This window comes from Macrotis lagotis, chromosome 2 (genome assembly GCF_037893015.1).
Source record: "Macrotis lagotis isolate mMagLag1 chromosome 2, bilby.v1.9.chrom.fasta, whole genome shotgun sequence".
In the NCBI taxonomy this organism is placed as follows: Eukaryota; Metazoa; Chordata; class Mammalia; order Peramelemorphia; family Peramelidae; genus Macrotis; species Macrotis lagotis.
Genome location: NC_133659.1, coordinates 329,278,259 through 329,294,903, shown reverse-complemented (window position 1 = coordinate 329,294,903; position 16,645 = coordinate 329,278,259). Strand labels below are relative to the sequence as shown.

Sequence of the window (16,645 nt, the reverse complement as noted above, 5' to 3'; positions counted from 1 at the left end):
CTAACTCATCCCTCTCCCTCCAGGCCAACAAGGATTTTAATATTTATTCTTTGTTCTTTCTACCAAAGCCAATCAATGACCAAATCTTGTCATTTTTTTTAGATTTTTGGAGGCAATGGGGTTAAGTGACTTGCCCAAGGCCACACAGCTAGGTCATTATGAAGTGTCTGAGGCTGCATTTGAACTCAGGTCCTCCTGACTCCAGGGCCAGTGCTCTATCCACTGTACCACCTAGCTGCCCCAACCTTCATAATATCTTTCCAATTTATCCCCTCCTTTCCTTTCCTTTCCTTTCCTTTCCTTTCCTTTCCTTTCCTTTCCTTTCCTTTCCTTTCCTTTCCTTTCCTTTCGCCACAACCCTAGTTTACATCCTCATCTCCCCTCACCCTGATGACTGTTCAGTTCAATCATTTTTCAATCATGTCTGACTCTTTGTGATCCCATTTTGGGTAATTTTAGCAAAGATTCAGGAGTGGTTTACCACTTCCTTCTTTGGCTCACTTTACAGTTGAGAAAACTGAGGCAAACAGGGCAAAGTGACTTGCCCAAGTTCACACAACCAGTCAATGTCTGAAGTGAGATTTGAACTCAGATCCTCCTGATTTCAGGTCTGGCATTCTATCTGCTATGCCACCTACTTGCCCCTGATGACTGTGGTAGCCTCCTAATAGATTTCTCTGCCTCAAGTCTCTTTCTGTTCCAATCCATTCTCAATATAACTGCCAAAACAACATCCCTAAAACTTGGTCACATTTGATATCTCACTTCAGAACTCCATACACTCCCTATTAACTCTAAAGTTGAATATTATTTCATCTTTTTTGCTTAATATGTTTCAAATTTCTATTTCCACTCACATTCTATTGGTCCTTCATGGTTGAAAGGCTTTCCCTCCTCATTTTGGCTTCCTGTCCTCCGAGAGCCAATGGAAATCTTCCAGACTATCTCAAGTTGTCTTCTCCACACTTGTTGGGACCCTGACTGCTGGCTTCCCCCTGGACTCCCTGAGGGCAGGGACATTTTCCTTTTCTCCTTGTATCCTGAGATCTTAGCCCAGTGACAGAACATCAAGCAAGAACCTAAAAAATGATAGTTGATTAACCAATGCCAATGTACACAATTATTCATTATATAATTTACTTAGTTGTAAAATTATATTATCTGTCTAAATTATACAATTTATATAAATAAGCAAACTTACATACATTTGAGGTATACGTTCAAATTTTTTTCAATAGCGGTAAGCAACAGAAAAACATTTAGAGACTAGTCTAACTTCCTTGGTTCACTAATAAACTGAGGCTGAGAAAGGGGGAGTGAATCATGTAAAAGACACAAGTCAGTCTGAGAAGCAGCTCTTCAGACTCCCCAATTCCTGTCTAATCCAAGAAACATTTAAGTACAATTCCCAAAGAAAACAAAAAACAGTTCCTCCCTTCGAAAAATCAACATGTACACAGATAATTTAATATAAATTGTTTTGAGGAGGGAGAGAGCCTACTCCTTGAGAAGGATCAGAGAAGCTTCTTACCAGAAGTAGCAATTCATCTGAGCCTTAATGAAAACTAGGAATACTAAGAGGAAAGAGAGAAAGGAGTGAATTCTAGGCATGGGGGTCAGGGAACAGAACATAGTCCATTTCAGAGGATGCAAAAGGGAGTATTTGGAAATTAGACTAAAGGGGTAATTGGAGTTAGAATATGAAAGACTTATAACAAATAGAGGAATTTTCTCTAGAGAAAATTATTCTATTTTCTTCCAGAGGCAATAGGGAGCCATCAAAGTTTCTTGAGCTAAAGAATAAGATGATCAGATTAGAAGATGATTTTGGTGGCTATGTGGATGAGTGTTGGAAAAGAGAAAGATGGGAGGAATCAAGGAATGTGTACAATCATTCACTTGAGAACTGATGAGGACCTCAAGTTGGGTGATGAGTGGTGCTCTTTCCATTCACACTTCGGACAAAGGAGGCAGTGCCCTCAATAGTCAGGTCAACTGATGCCTTTTTATCTGCCCAGTCCTATGCTAGGTGCTGGTGTTAGCAACAAATTGGAGTTCATCTGGAACCGAGGATCAGAGAGGAGTGGACAGAAGAAGTCAGGATCATAAAGGGAATGTGGAGAGGAAAAGAGGTCATCTGGGGCCATGCAGCAGCAAGGATCATCGAGAATAAACATGGACATAGGAGATATTTAAGACAGGTCTGTCTTACTATCTTCTGGGTGGGTGTATCTTGGTCTGGCTCTTGGGAGATTTTGAGTTCTGAATATGAGGGAGGAGGAAAGTGGAGAGGGGATAAATCAACAAGTCTGCAATAGTCTAGGACTCCCCCACCCTCCCCTGTCGCCACCATCTTTCCTTGGTGTTAAGGTATGTGTCCCTCGCCGCTGAGGCTTCAGGGGAACTGTCAACTCGAAGCTCATATGACGTCTATGTTTCCCTGGGGGTCTTGTGTGGTCCACAGCCAGGTCCTGTACTGTTGAGAGCCAGGACACAGAGTACGTCCAAGAGGGTATTTAAGCACCGATGATGTATCTTACAAATTTGGCCTCTGCTTTGATACTTGGCTCTTTCACAGCTGAGCTTCCCTATGACAGGGTGAGCAGCCCAGTGAGGGACTATCTTCAGGACTATAAGAACCAAGTCAGAGGCAAAGAAGAAGGGAGGAAAAAACATGGCCCCAGGCCCAAAAGACCTCATAACTATAAAAGAGTGTGGTGTAGTAAGCAAGATCAAGGGACCCGATTTCAAATCCCATCTCTCATATTTATTTAGCCTTGAGGAGCCCCTTGAGCTGAAACCAGAAGGCTGGATCTTTTGTCCAACCATTGTGTTTTATGCACCATATTTTATCCTGGATAAACATAAAATTAGGGGGATTAGGCTTTCCATTCTCACACTTCGAGGATTCTAGAGATGATGCTAATTACAGTCTAAGTTGGCAAATGCAAGAATTCCCCAAATTGTAGGGATGAGAATAAAAAAGAAATTTCAATACATAATATAAATCAGATATGAAGTGTGTATTTTATTGTTTTTATTTTTAACTTTTTCATTTTAAAGATAGATTATTTTTCAATTTGTAAGTATTTTTAATTAATCTGTCACTACCACTTACCCACCACCGATCATTTTTTTAAAAAAATACACAAATCCTAGGGGCAGCCAAATGGTATAGTGGATAGAGTACCAGCCCTGGAGTCAGGAGAACCTGAGTTCAAATCCAGCCTCAAATACTTAATAATGGTCTAACTGTGTGACCTTGGGCAAGTCATTCAACCCCATTGCTTTACCAAAAGAAAATACAAATCTATCAAAGCATATTTATATCTATAACATATCTATCTTGCTGGACTATATTCTAGAAAAAAAATTCTCACATTATCCACACCCCAAAATTATGTCTCTTTTGGCATTTTGGGTTCATCACCTTTTTATTAGGAGGTAAGTAGTATTATTCAACGTCATTCTTTCGAATTTATATTTTTCACATTGCTTTGACCTTCTTTGTGATGATGTCCTTGTATAAATTGTTCTCCGAGTCCTGCTCAAATTCACTCATGTAGTTTGTTCCTACATAGAAATGCTAAACATAGGATCACAGTACATATTACCAAAATAATTTAAACAGGATTCAGTAACATATAACTACTGCTAATATCTTATGAAGCTAATATTTAAGCCAATTCGCCATTTTACACCTCACTTCTATTCCATACTGTCCAATCCACATGAGGTACAAGCTTGTTGCTAAAATGACCCACCTCTGCTGGTCTCCTTTCCAGTGACTGACCACGTTGTTCCAAGCAGAAGTTGGAACTGCTGCTGAGGATTCTCACCCCCCTCCCCCCAACAAAATGCCAGTGATGATTTCAGTGGGAAAGTATAAGATAAAATATTATTCATTGCTTATCAAAGTTGAAAATGGAGGAGGGAATCCATAAAATATCAAATTAAAATCAAGAGAAAATTCAGTGGGTTAGGATCCTTCTCAAAATTGGCTAGTATTGGTCAAGGTGGAGGGTAGCAGACTCTCGATCTCTTTACCCCCTCCATCTCCCCTTTCATTGTCTATTTTAGGGTCTAGGCCTAATAAGAATTAGTACATGTTCACGAGCCTCAGTTTCTTTATCCATACAGACAATGGGAACATGGGATTTTCCCACTTTATTCTGCATCATCTGCTTTTTGAAAGCATCCTTCAGTCCTGGAGCAGGAAGGGGTTTTCACAATAATGCAATTAGATCCCTAGAGGTATGAATAAGAAATACCCAGAAGTTATCTTATGTATTCAAATAAGCACTATTCAAAGTTATAAGTGTGTAAAATAGGATATTAGTTCCAGCCCAATGGAAATATGCAGTGTTATTTGAATAAAGCCTCCTTGCCTTCCTTTATAAAAGTTGTCTTTCAATAGTCCTTCAAATTTGGTGAATCAACACATGGGTTCTCATTTAAGTAGTTGTAATTATGAGACTGGGCAGCTAAGCAGCACCGTGGGTAGCATGCTGAGCATGAAGTCAGGAAGACCTGAGTGCAAATCCAACCTCAAATACTGACTGTGTGAGCCTGGGCAAGTCACTTAACCCCATTTGCCTCAGATTCCTCATCTGTCAAATGAACTAGAGAAGGAGATGGAAAACTACTTCAGTATCTCAGAAAATTCTGAATGGGGTCGTGAAGAGTCACATATGACTGAAACAACTGAACAACAACATTTTGAGACTGGAGCAAAGCAGAAAGGAAACCTAGACTTGGAAGTCAGCTGTATGGACATAATCGCTGAGGTCAAGGGCGATGAGGTGAGGAGAGAAGAGAATCTTGGCATTCTGGAGCTCTGACTTAAGAACTCTAGGAGATCAGAGAAGGGGAACGCTGGGTGTTTCTTGGGGAAGGGTGTTATAAACTTTTTGTCTCTCTGTCTCTGTCTGTCTCTATCTCTGTCTCTCTTATCTGTCTGTCTCTGTGTGTCTATCTGTCTCTCCTTTCTCTGTCTCCCTGTCAGTCTCTTTCTCCTTTCTCTGTCTCTATCTCTCCTTTCTCTCTCTGTCTCTCTCTTTTCTGTCTATCTAGCTCTGTCTTTCTCGGTCTCTCTCTCTCTGTTCTCTCTGTATCTGTGTGTGTCTGTCTCTCCTTTCTCTGTCTCTCTCTGTCAGTCTCTCTGTCAGTTTTCCTGTCTCTGTGTGTGTGTCTTCTCTCTCTGTCTCTATCTCTCTGTGTGTGTGTCTCTGTGCCTATCTCTCCTTTCTCTGTTTCTCTCTTTTCTGTCTCTCTGTTTCTCTGTATCTCTCCCTCTCTCTCTCTCTCTCCCTCTCTCTTTACCTGTGTCTGTCTCTCTTTTCTCTGTCTCTGTCTGTGTGTGTGTCTGTCTCTCTGTCTCTTCTCTCTCTCCTTTCTCTGTCTCTCTGTAAGTCTCTGTCTCCTTTTCTCTTTGTCTGGCTCTTTTCTCTGTCTTTATTTCTCCTTTCTGTCTCTGTCTCTGTCTCTGTCTGTCTTTGTGTCTCTCCTTTCTCTCTGTTTCTCTGTCTCTCTGTCTCTGTCTCTCTCTCTCTCTCTCTCTCTCTCTCTCTCTCTCTCTCTCAGAATAAAGAGAAGCAGTTTGCTGATCTTCTCCTAAGAATTCTCTTCCCCACAATCTCATGGTAGTGGCATTCAATAAATATTTGATGAATAACTTTAACTAAGTAATTAACTAGAGAGGGCAAGAATTAGGATTGTGGAGATTATCTGGCCGAACTCCCCCATTTATCCTAGAGGGGAAATAATTTAGATTTAGTAAGTGAGGGATGACTGAATCCCCAGAGTAACTGATAAAAGTCAGCAATCCTGGCACAGAAAATAGAATGACAGACTTGGAAGCAGAGAGCCTCAATTCAGATTCCATCTCTACCTCTTCCTTCTCACTCTGGAACTTCCCTCCAGTGGCCCTCTCTGCCAACTGCCCTCCATGACAGGGATGTGCCCAGGCTGGCTAGCCTTCACCTCTCCCCCATCTCTGCATCTGAGTCTCTAGATTTTGCCACCATATACCACACAGGTATATCCCCTTCACATTCAGATTTTTGGTTGTTCTTCTGTGTTTTGCATTCCCTTGTTAGAGTATAAGCTCTCTGAGGGCATCTTTTGCTTCTATTTGTATTCCCCTGGCAAACAATAAGCACTTAATAAATGTTTATTGACTGAAAGTGTCCTCAGTTTCCACATCTGAAAAATTGGTGGGAGGTGCTTCTGAGGTTTCTTCCAACTCTAGACTGATGATCCTAAGTCTCTTTCCCCCCTCCCCAGATCCATAATGATCATGTTGTAAAAGAAGACTCAGATCCAAATGGAAGAAACATTAGAGGGGGAAAATGACATAATACATAAAAATTGAAGATATGAAGTTTTGTTCTTATTTAAATCCACAATTCCTTCTCTGGATGTGGATGGGATTTGCCATCATTAGTTTTTTAAAATTGTCTTTGTTTATTGTACTGCTGATATAAACAAGTCCCTCATAGTTGATCATCACCCTATGTTGTTGTTAGTGTGTGTCTTCTGGTTCTGCTCATCTCACTCAGCATCAGTTCATGCAAGTCTTTGGAGGATTTTCTGAAATTCTCTCTCTCATGCTTTCTTATAGAAAAATAATGTTCCAGCCATTCATATACCATAATTTGTTCAACCATTCCCCAACTGATGGACATCCCTTCAATTTCCAGTTCTTTGCCACTACAAAAAGAACTGCTATGAATGCTTTTGTACTTGGGGGATTTTTACCCTTTTTCATTGATCCTAAGTCTCTTGACCTCTCATCCTAAGTATACTTCAGGAAAATGAAGGCATTGAATTAGGTGGCCTCTGAGTCTTTTCTACTTTAGAACTAGGATCTCATAATACTGCTTGGGCCCCAGTTTTCTCTTCTATAAAATGAGGAGTGTGGAATACATAACTTCTTTTTTTATTCATTTTAAATATTTTATTTGATTTTTACAATTTTTCCCCTAATCTTACTCCCTCCCCCCACCCCCACAGAAGGCATTCTGTTTGTCTTTACATTGTTTCCATGGTATACATTGATCCAAATTGAGTGTGATGAGAGAGAAATCATATCCTTAAGAAACATAAAGTATAAGAGATAGCAAGATCAGACAATAAGATATCAGGGTTTTTTTTCCTAAATTAAAGGTAATAGTCCTTGGTCTTTGTTCAAACTCCACAATTCTTTCTCTGGACACAGATGGTATTCTTCATCTCAGACAGCCCCAAATTGTCCCTGGTTGTTGCACTGATGGAATGAGCAAGTCCATCAAGGTTGATCATTGCCCCCATGTTACTGTTAGGGTGGACAGTGTTTTTCTGGTTCTGCTCATCTCACTCAGCATCAGTTCATGCAAATCCCTCCAGGCTTCCCTGAATTCCCATCCCTCCTGGTTTCTAATAGAACAATAGGCTACATAACTTCTAATGTAACAAATTTATGATCCAGAATCCACATTTCTTGCACCATGGTGAGAATCTACAAGGGCTTTTCCTGGTCTCTGTTTTACAATTCAGTAGAAGATTATTTGCCCAGTAGGTAGAAAAGAGAAATAAAAAAGTGGAAACTTGCTAAACTCTTCATAGGCTAGAGCTAGAGAGGGCACCAGAGACCCTCTAGTTCAACCTTCTCATTTTACAGATGGGGAAACTGAGGCAGGATCATAAGATTTTGGATTTAGAATAGAAAGGAGACTGAGAATCTATCTAGTCCAATATCTTCATTTTACAGATGGAGAAATCGAGACCCAGAGGGGAGAGATCACTTAGAACCATAGATCTAGAGAGAGAAGGAACTTCAGAAGTTATTTGTTCTACCCACCCTATCTCCTTTACAACTCAGGCCATTTAATCTATACTCTCCCTTCATTTCTATAGGTAGAAAGAACCAGAAACCACCGAGTTCCTCAATTAGGTCAGAATGAATTCTGTTTCCCTGCTCTAATGCTCAAAAGACCTGCTCCTGCAGCTGAGATGGTTACTGGGCCCATGAGGATTTCAATGACCTTATTGACTGGGGCCAAATTTCTATACTAGTTCAATTGAAAAAAGGAGCTGGTGGGAGAGAGCAAGAAAGAAAGGATTCAACTTGAGTATTGGATTGGTGGCAGAAGTGATTTTCTATGAAATCACCTGTGAGAAAATGAAGTCATGTCAATGTGCATTTCAATGAGATTACATGTGTGTGTGTGTTTATAGGACAGTGTATTATTAGACAGTGTTTGCACATATGAAATGTTTATGGTGGTTGGGTAGCTAAGGGGCACAGTGGATAGTGCACTGACCTTGGAGTCAGGAGGATAGGAGTTCGAATGTGACTCACTTAACTTTTATTGACTCACTTAACTTTTATTAACTGTGTGACCTTGGGCAAGACCCTTAAACTTGCCTGCCTTGCATGCAGGGCCATCTCCAGTCATTCTGATTCATATCTGGTCATTAGACCCAGTTGACTCTGGAGGAGAAAGTGAGGCTGGGGACTTAGCATAGCACCCCCTCATTCAGATCCAATTCACATGCTTATCTTGATGTCACTTCCCCGATGGGAAAAAAATGACATTACACGTAAGACAACTTTTAAAAATTGAAGATATTAAGTTTTGTTCTTATTTAAACTCCACTGTTCCTTCTCTGGATATGGACAGTATTTTCCATCATAAATCTTTTAAAATTGTCTTTGGTTATTGTACTGCTGATATAAACAAGTCTGTAATAGTTGATCATAACCCTATATTGTTGTTACTGTGTATGATGTCCTGCTCATCTCACTCAGCATCAGTTCATGCAAGTCTTTTGAGGTTTTTCTGAAATTCTTCTTCAAAAATGGACAAAAATGGGGGCAGCTAGGTAGCACAGTGGATAGAGCACTGGCCCGGGAATCAGGAGGACCTGAGTTCAAATCCAGTCTCAGACACATAATAATTGCCTAGCTGTGTGACCTTAGGCAAGTCACTTAACCCCACTGCCTTATAAAAACTAAAAAAAAAATGGACAAAAATGTGACTATTATTATTGCTGGGTGAATGGCTATCTGAGACTCAGGCTGTGTAAAAGTATGGCACTGTTGCATGTGTGGCAGTGATGGTTGCATGATGGGTGTTACTGATATATAGCAAGAAATGGGGGTTATAATGAGAGGCAAGGCCAAGAAGTGGTTTGAGAGCTGGTCTCAGAATTAGGAAGGCTTAGTCTAAGCTTGGTTCTGACACATATCAACTAGGTGACCCTGGGCAAGCCACTTTATTTACCTAGGATAACCTCTCCAGGTCTCAGTTTCTACATCTGTCAAACAAAGGAGTCAGGTTAGATGGTCTCTGAGATCTCTTCTAGCTCCTGAGTTTTAATTCACCCCTCGGTAACTCCAGGTAACCCTCTCAGATGATAAATTGAGGGACAAGTGCCTTCTGTATTTGGGAGATGAATGCTCTCTTCACTAGGAGGTAGTTCTATTTACTGGCAAGTTTTTTAGAGCAGACCAAGATGGCAGGTGGGTAGATTGGTGGGTGTTTTCATGAACTTGGTATTGATGGATTGGGGTGGAGGGGGAGTCTGTGCTCAGTCAAAATGAATGTCTCCCAGTGGTTGTTAACCTTGGGTCTGTAAACTTGGTTTTTAAATGTTTTGATAACTGTGTTTCAAGATATTTGAATTTTGTATTTCAATGTATTTGCTTTTGTGCATTTAAACATGATGCTTAGGAGGGGTCCATAGTCTTTACCAGCCTGCCAAAGGGAACCTTGTCAAAAACATGAAGAATCCCCCTAATAGAGAGAAGATATGAGAGACATAAGCCCCAGAACCCACCTTACTGCATCAGCCCAAGTCTTGGCTCCTAGGGTCTAACCTATGGCCCACACCTCTCCTAAAATGTTCAGTTCTGGTCCCTAAGTTGAGAGGCATGTTCCCCCTCTCTTTCAAGCCAATTTAGGACCTGGTCTGATGAGAAGATGGGCTGCTGCCTCTGGCCCACTTTCCCCTTCCCTTCTCTCCCTCTCTCTGCTCTTTTCTCCTCCTGTGGTTCTGCTGAATGTGACATTTTTTCCCCTGGTGCCATGTATACAAAACACTGCTTCTAATTTTATGCGCAGATCTCTGATCCTGTGTAATTTGAGGCCAGATGCTCTTTGAGTGGTTGCTGTGCCAGCCCTGAGGACTCACCCTCCTCCTCCTCCTTCTCCATCTTCCCTGTCTACCCCTTCCCCAAACCTGCTCCAGACCCTACCTTCCCCTTCAAATCTCTCCAGCTGAAATCCAGATAGCACTTCCTCCCTGACCATCTCACTTTTCCATGATGCCTCCCTTCCCTCGTTCCTCTGGCTCCAACAACCCTGTCCCTGGCCTCCCCTTGAATACTCCAGCAGTTAGGGGGCACCATAGTGGATAGAGCATTTGATTTGGAAACTCCTGAGTTCAGATCCTGCCTTAGATACTTACTAATTGTGTGAGCCAAAGCAAATCACATCACTTCTGTGCGCCTCAGTTTCCTTATCTGTAAAATAGAAATAATAATAGTACCTCTCTTGTAGGGAATACTGTGAGGATCAAATGAGTTATTATATTTAACATACTTTATAAACCTTAAAGGTCTATATAACTATGAACTACTATTATTCTTTAGCTTAGCTGCTAGGAATTGTTCAGAGGCCTTTGTGATATACATAGTGGTTGGAGTGATGCACTCAGAGTCTGAAATGTATGAGTTCAAATCTCACCTTCAGCATATCCAGGCAGTATGACAATGAGGGAGTCAGTTCTCTTCTCTATGCTCAGGTCCTTTGTCTATAAAAATGAGAGGGCAAAATCAGATAACCTCTAGGGACCCTTCCAGATCCAGTTCTGGGAATCCTGTGATTCTCTACAACACATGGAATCCTAAAGACCTGAGTATGACTGTTTCCTTAGACACTCCTTAGCTGTGTAACCCTGAGCAAATCACTTAATCACTCCACGCTCCACCTCAGTTTCTTCATCTGTACAATGTAGATACTCAGAGTACCTGTCTCTAAGGATGTCAACCCCTCTCTGCCTTGATTTCTTCATTTGTAAAATGTGGATTAATAATAGTACCTTATTTCTAAGGATGTCAACTTTTCTCTGTCTCAATTTCTTTATCTGTACAATGTGGAGAGTAATGGAATTTATCTCTAAGGAGGTGAGCCTCCCTCTGCCTCAGTTTCTTTATCTGTAAAGTAAGGATAATAACAGTACCTACTTCTGAGGAGAATCAATAGTGGCAAAGCACTTAGGCAAAAAGGTACATAATAGGTCCTATGTAAATATTATTATTATTATCATTATTATTTTGAACATTTATTAAACATCCATTTCATGCCAGACCCTATGCTGTGTCTATCATTATTGCATCTTACGTCCAAGGATAGGCAGAGATAGGGATCAATCACCAAACATTTATTAAGAACTTTACTCTGCCTAAGAGTCATGACTTTTAACCTTTTAGTTTTCTAAGCAAATCTCTGAGAGGATGCCAACCTGCACTGGCAGAGGGATTTTTCTCAACTGGGAGATCCCTATAAGTGTCAGCCCCTATCCCCTATTCCCTATGTATCAGGTACTATATTAAGCAGCAGCAGCCCTACCCTCAAGAAGCTTGCATCCGAAGGGGAAGGCAAGTCATACATAAATGGGTGAATACAAGACTCATATAGAGCAGATTCACTAGAAAATGGGCAGGACTAGGAAAGACCTCCTACAGAAGAGTGTTGAAGGAAACTAGGAAACTCAGTCTGAGGTAAGGCTGGAAAGCATTCTTGGAATAGGCAAAAGTCAGTTTGGAGGGTGAAAATGGAGCATCACATGTGAGAATCAATAAGGGTCATCTTTGTCCTTGTATCTTCCCCAGTTTCCTGAATCAAGCTGATAGATCCTGCCCTCCACAGAGCAGTTATGCTATGTTGCAGAAACAACATTGGATTTGGGGTTGGAAGACTTAGATTAGATTTGAGTCCTTTTTTTTGTTTCTTAACTATATGGCCTTGGGTAAACCTGTTCCCTATGGGAGCTTCAGATTTCTCATCTGAAAAAATAGGGCTAAGTATCTTTTTCTTGAATTATAAAGATTTTATTTATTTTGAGTTTTACAATTTTTCCCCTAATCTTACTTCCCTCCCCCCACCCCCACAGAAGGCAATTTCCCCATCTGCCATTCTCATCATCTCCTATTCCTTTTTAAATTCTGTTTCTCCTCTTTTTACTTTTTCCTGTTCCTCTTTTCTCCTTTATTTCTTTTCTTTCTCACTTTAGTCTCCCTCTTCCCCTTCTCTCTCACTCTTCTCTTCCCCCCTTTGTCTCTTTTCACTCCTCTACCTTACATTGTTTCCATGGTATGCATTGCTCCAAATTGAATGTGATGAGAGAGAAATCATATCCTTCAGGATCTTTTAAAAAATATTTTATTTTTCCAATTACATTTTCAACAATCATTTTTCTGCAAGGCTTTGAATTTCACATTTTTCTCTTTCCCTTCCTTCCTTCCTTCCCCTTCCCCTGACAGAAAGCATTTTAATATAGTCTATAAATGTATAACCATAAGCATGTTTTTAATACCACCTCACAGAGTTGGGGAGAACTCATTTGTTAAGCCACCAATCATCATTGAAGTGGGAATTGTCACTACCGCTTCATCGTTTGGACTCTCTAGGGCCAGGGCTGGAAAATCTCATTCCAGACTGAATGGGCTCAAGGCTCCAGGAAAGCCCAAGCACCACATTTCCAAACTGTGGCCCACATGTGTCATCTCGAATCCTAATTTACGAGGAGAACTGCTTTGGGCCAATTAACTGGGTCATAAATCTCTCTCCTTGGCCAAGCCTCCGGAGTGTCAGCCACTTTTGGAGGACAAAAGGGATGGAGAAAGAAGGAAAATGAGCTGGGACAGAACCTGCTTGGAAGCCCGTTGGCAGCAGAGCCTCTATTTTTTTCTTTTCTTCTTCTTCCCAATAATGGCTATCATAGAACTGAGCACAAGGAGGTACCTATTAAAGAGCTATTGATGGAATAAGTGAAGCTTTCACCCTCAAAGGCCATCATGCAGAAAGAGTCCATTCTCCTAAACTCAGCCTTGTGTTATGGTTTGGGAATCAGACAACCAGGATCCTGATGATACCCTAATGTGACCTTGAGCATGGACTCATTGATTTACAGCCTGGAAAAGACCTCAGAGATCAGGTCAGTCTATACCCTTAACAGATGAGAAACTGAAGTCCAAGGAAGAAAAGAGATTTGCTCAAGATCACACAGGGAATTTGAGGTAGCATTTGAACCCAGGTCTTCTCATTGGAGAGTCAATGCCCTTCCTAAGACACTTAACAGTTAATTTCTCTCATTCTCAGTTTCTTCTTCATTAAAAAGGGGCTCTCACTGAAAGAACTTCAAGGTTTCTTCAAGATCCAAAATTAAAATTATTCACATGGAATCCATGGGCCCCCAATAGATTTCAAGGGGTCTTTGAACTTGGAACTTTTAATATAGTGTTAAAAATTTATTGTTGTTAAGTTTTTATTTCCTATTAATCACATCTGATCTTTCATGGCTTCATTTGGGGTTTTCTTGGCAAAGATACTGGAGTGGTTTATTATTTCCTCCTCTGGATCATTTTACAGATGAGGAAACTGATGCATACAGGGTTAAGTGACTTGCCCAGGGTCGCACAGCTAGTAAGTTTCTGAGGCTGGATTTGAACTCAGGAAAATGAGTCTTTCTGACACCAGACCAGGTGTGCACTGGGGTACCACTTTGCTGATAACTATAATATAATTGTTTCCCTTTATAAGTCAATGTATTTCATTTTTATTAATTTACAAATGTTATTATTGTGAGAAGGAGCCCAGAGACTCCACCAGCCTGACTGTCAAAGGGGGACTCTCTCTCTCTCTCTCTCTCTCTCTCTCTCTCTCTCTCTCTCTCTCTCTCTCTCTCTCTCTCTATTTATCTATCTCCTCTGTCTCTGTGTGTCTCTGTTTCTCTCTCTATCTTTCTAACTCTCTCATCTCCATGTTCTAAAATCTATACTCCTTTGATCTCTTCCAGCATGGTGAATCCATTCATTCATCCAGTGAATATTTATTGAAAGTCTACTGTGTGCAAAGGATAACATTAGGGACTAAAGGGAACTTATTCTAGTAGGGAGGTCAAAATAGTGCTGCAATTCAAGGACCAAGTTCTGATCCTAGCTCTTCACTTGTTATATGATCTTGAATGAGTCACTTTCAACACCTGAGCCTCAGTTTCTTTATCTGTAAAATAAGGGAGAATAGGCCAGGTGATTCCTAAGGGTGTTAAGATTCTGTGGTTCAAGATGGAATTTGGTTTGTCTGTGGAAGGGGATGGGGGAAGGGAGTCCTGTGCCTGATATCTCCTTCCCAAATCATTAGACTATATCTCCAATGTGTTTCTGCTTTGAACAGGTCTTACATAAGGCGCAGTAGGAAGCCACCCAAGACTGAGTCTGAGAGAAAGTCTCCTCATTGCCTCCTTTGCTTCCTCCAGGTTGCTCATTTAGGAGACAAGTCCCAGTAGGAGGGGAGCTCATTAAGTCTGGTATACCCTAATGAGAATGAGATAGCTGATGAATATACAGGGAGCAGATACATTTGGAAGACATAGGTAATCTTTGAAAATGGGACCCCCTGCTTGTTTCTGTCTGTTTTGAATCTGTCCTAATATAAATGTCATATCATAGAACCACAGACCTGCCTAACAGAGGAGGAAGGGACCATAGAAGTTATGTAACCCAACCCCCTTATTCAAAAAGAATTCCCTCTACCATATCCCCAAAAGGTGTCCAGTAAGCTTCCACTTGCAGACTTCAAGTAATGAGAACCTCACTATTTTACAAGGAAGCCCATTATATTTTTCAACAGCACTAATTTTTAAAAGTATTTTGTTTCCATATATATTTATTATCTTCCCTGATAGAATGTAAGCTCCATGAGGGCAGGGGTTATTTTTGTTTTTTGTTTTTGCCTCCATCAGTGCTTGGTATTGATTGAGTGACTGATTGAACTCTGACCTTATATGCATGCACTAGGGCTTGGTACATAGTAAGTGATTAATAAATGCATATTATTGAGTGAGTGGTTGAACTCTGTCCATATATATATAAAACAATGCTTCTAATGCTTGAAGACAGTGATCAGATGCTACTTTGGGCCAGTTACTGAATCTCTCTGGGTTTCAGTTTCCCCCTTTGTAACATCAGGAGTTTGAAGTAGACGGTGCTGAGGTCCCTTCAAGCTTTCAATCTCCGATCCTATGACCCAACATCTCTTCCAAACCTCTTCTCCAGGATGAACCTCCCAGAACTCTTCTGTGTATTCTTCCATAGCCCAGTCTCTTGTTTCCTACAACCCTGATGGTATTCCTCTAGTTTGCAAATACTCTGAACAAAATGTAATACCCACAATTAACCAATCAATAAATACCCACTACTATGGGCACCTACTATGTACCAGAAGCCAAAAATAGACATTGAAAATTTGAGGACAGAAACAAAGATAGTTGAATTTATAGGGAGTGTGTGTGTGTGTGTGTGTGTGTGTGTGTGTGTGTGTGTGTGTGTGTGAGAGAGAGAGAGAGAGAGAGAGAGAGAGAGAGAGAGAGAGGTGGAGATAGATTCAAAATAAGTACAAAGTACATAGCAGATTTCCCCAAGAAGGTTCTAGCAGCTTAAAAGGAACAAAAAAGGCTTCCTGTAGGAGAGAGCTTGTTAGCTGGCCTTTGAAAGAATACTCAAGATTAGGAAACTGAGGACCCACCAGGAAAAAAATGCAGTACACTAATGTAAGACAATGTTGTATCTGATTCTGGACATTTTTGCTTCTAAGAAGACAGGCAAGAGCCAGGGCTACAGGGAAAAAGAAACTATTCTTAAAGTTAAGAAGCAGGGGCAGCTAGGTGGTACAGTGGATAGAGCACCAGCCCTGGAGTCAGGAGGACCTGAGTTCAAATCCAGTCTCAGGCACTTAATAATTACCTAGCTGTGTGGCCTTAGGCAAGTCACTTGGCCCCATTGCCTTGCAAAAACTAAAAAAAACATTAAGAAGCTATGAGTTCAAATATCATCTTGAACTTTTATTAGGCACTCAGGTGGCACATAGAGAGAGTGGTCAGGAAGACCAGAATTCAAAGCCTACCTCTGACATTTAAAAGCTATGGGACCCTGGGCAAGTCTCTTAACTTTTGCCTGCCTCAGTTTCCTCATCAGTAAAATAGGCAAAATAATAACACCTACCTCCCAAGGTTGATGGGAGCATCTAATGAGGTCTTATTTATGAAACCCTCTGCAAACTTTAAAGTATATATAAATGTTGGCATATAATCTTTATGGGCCTCATTTTCCTCTTTTATAATAGGAGAGGATGGTAATGATGACTATGGTAGTGAGGATGATTTTGATGATGATAGAGGTAGTTATGGTGAAGGTGGTGAAGATGGTGATGATGTCTATGGTGACACCAATGGAGACGTTAATGATTACAATGGGCACTTTTATACTCCATCCTTTGTGGGAGCATCCTTCACCACCACAGACCCCAACCCCTTTCCAAATTAATAGAGGTCCTTCAAGAGTTGCTGTGACTAAGTCTCTCCCTTCCTCTCCACCTCTAAT

General features: G+C 40.8%; 1 protein-coding gene and 1 long non-coding RNA gene across 3 annotated transcripts in view; both read right to left on the bottom strand.

Moving 5' to 3' along the window:
• NCF4 (neutrophil cytosolic factor 4) overlaps positions 1-16,645 on the bottom strand; it is a 169,622-nt gene that overhangs the window by 39,923 nt on the left and 113,054 nt on the right. The gene's annotated exons all lie outside the window — the stretch shown is intronic.
• Positions 7,863-10,796, bottom strand: LOC141511792 (uncharacterized). The gene is made up of 3 exons (XR_012475409.1): positions 10,731-10,796; positions 10,453-10,507; positions 7,863-9,779 (listed from the first exon to the last, which is right to left on the bottom strand). It is a non-coding gene; the product is annotated as an uncharacterized LOC141511792 (long non-coding RNA).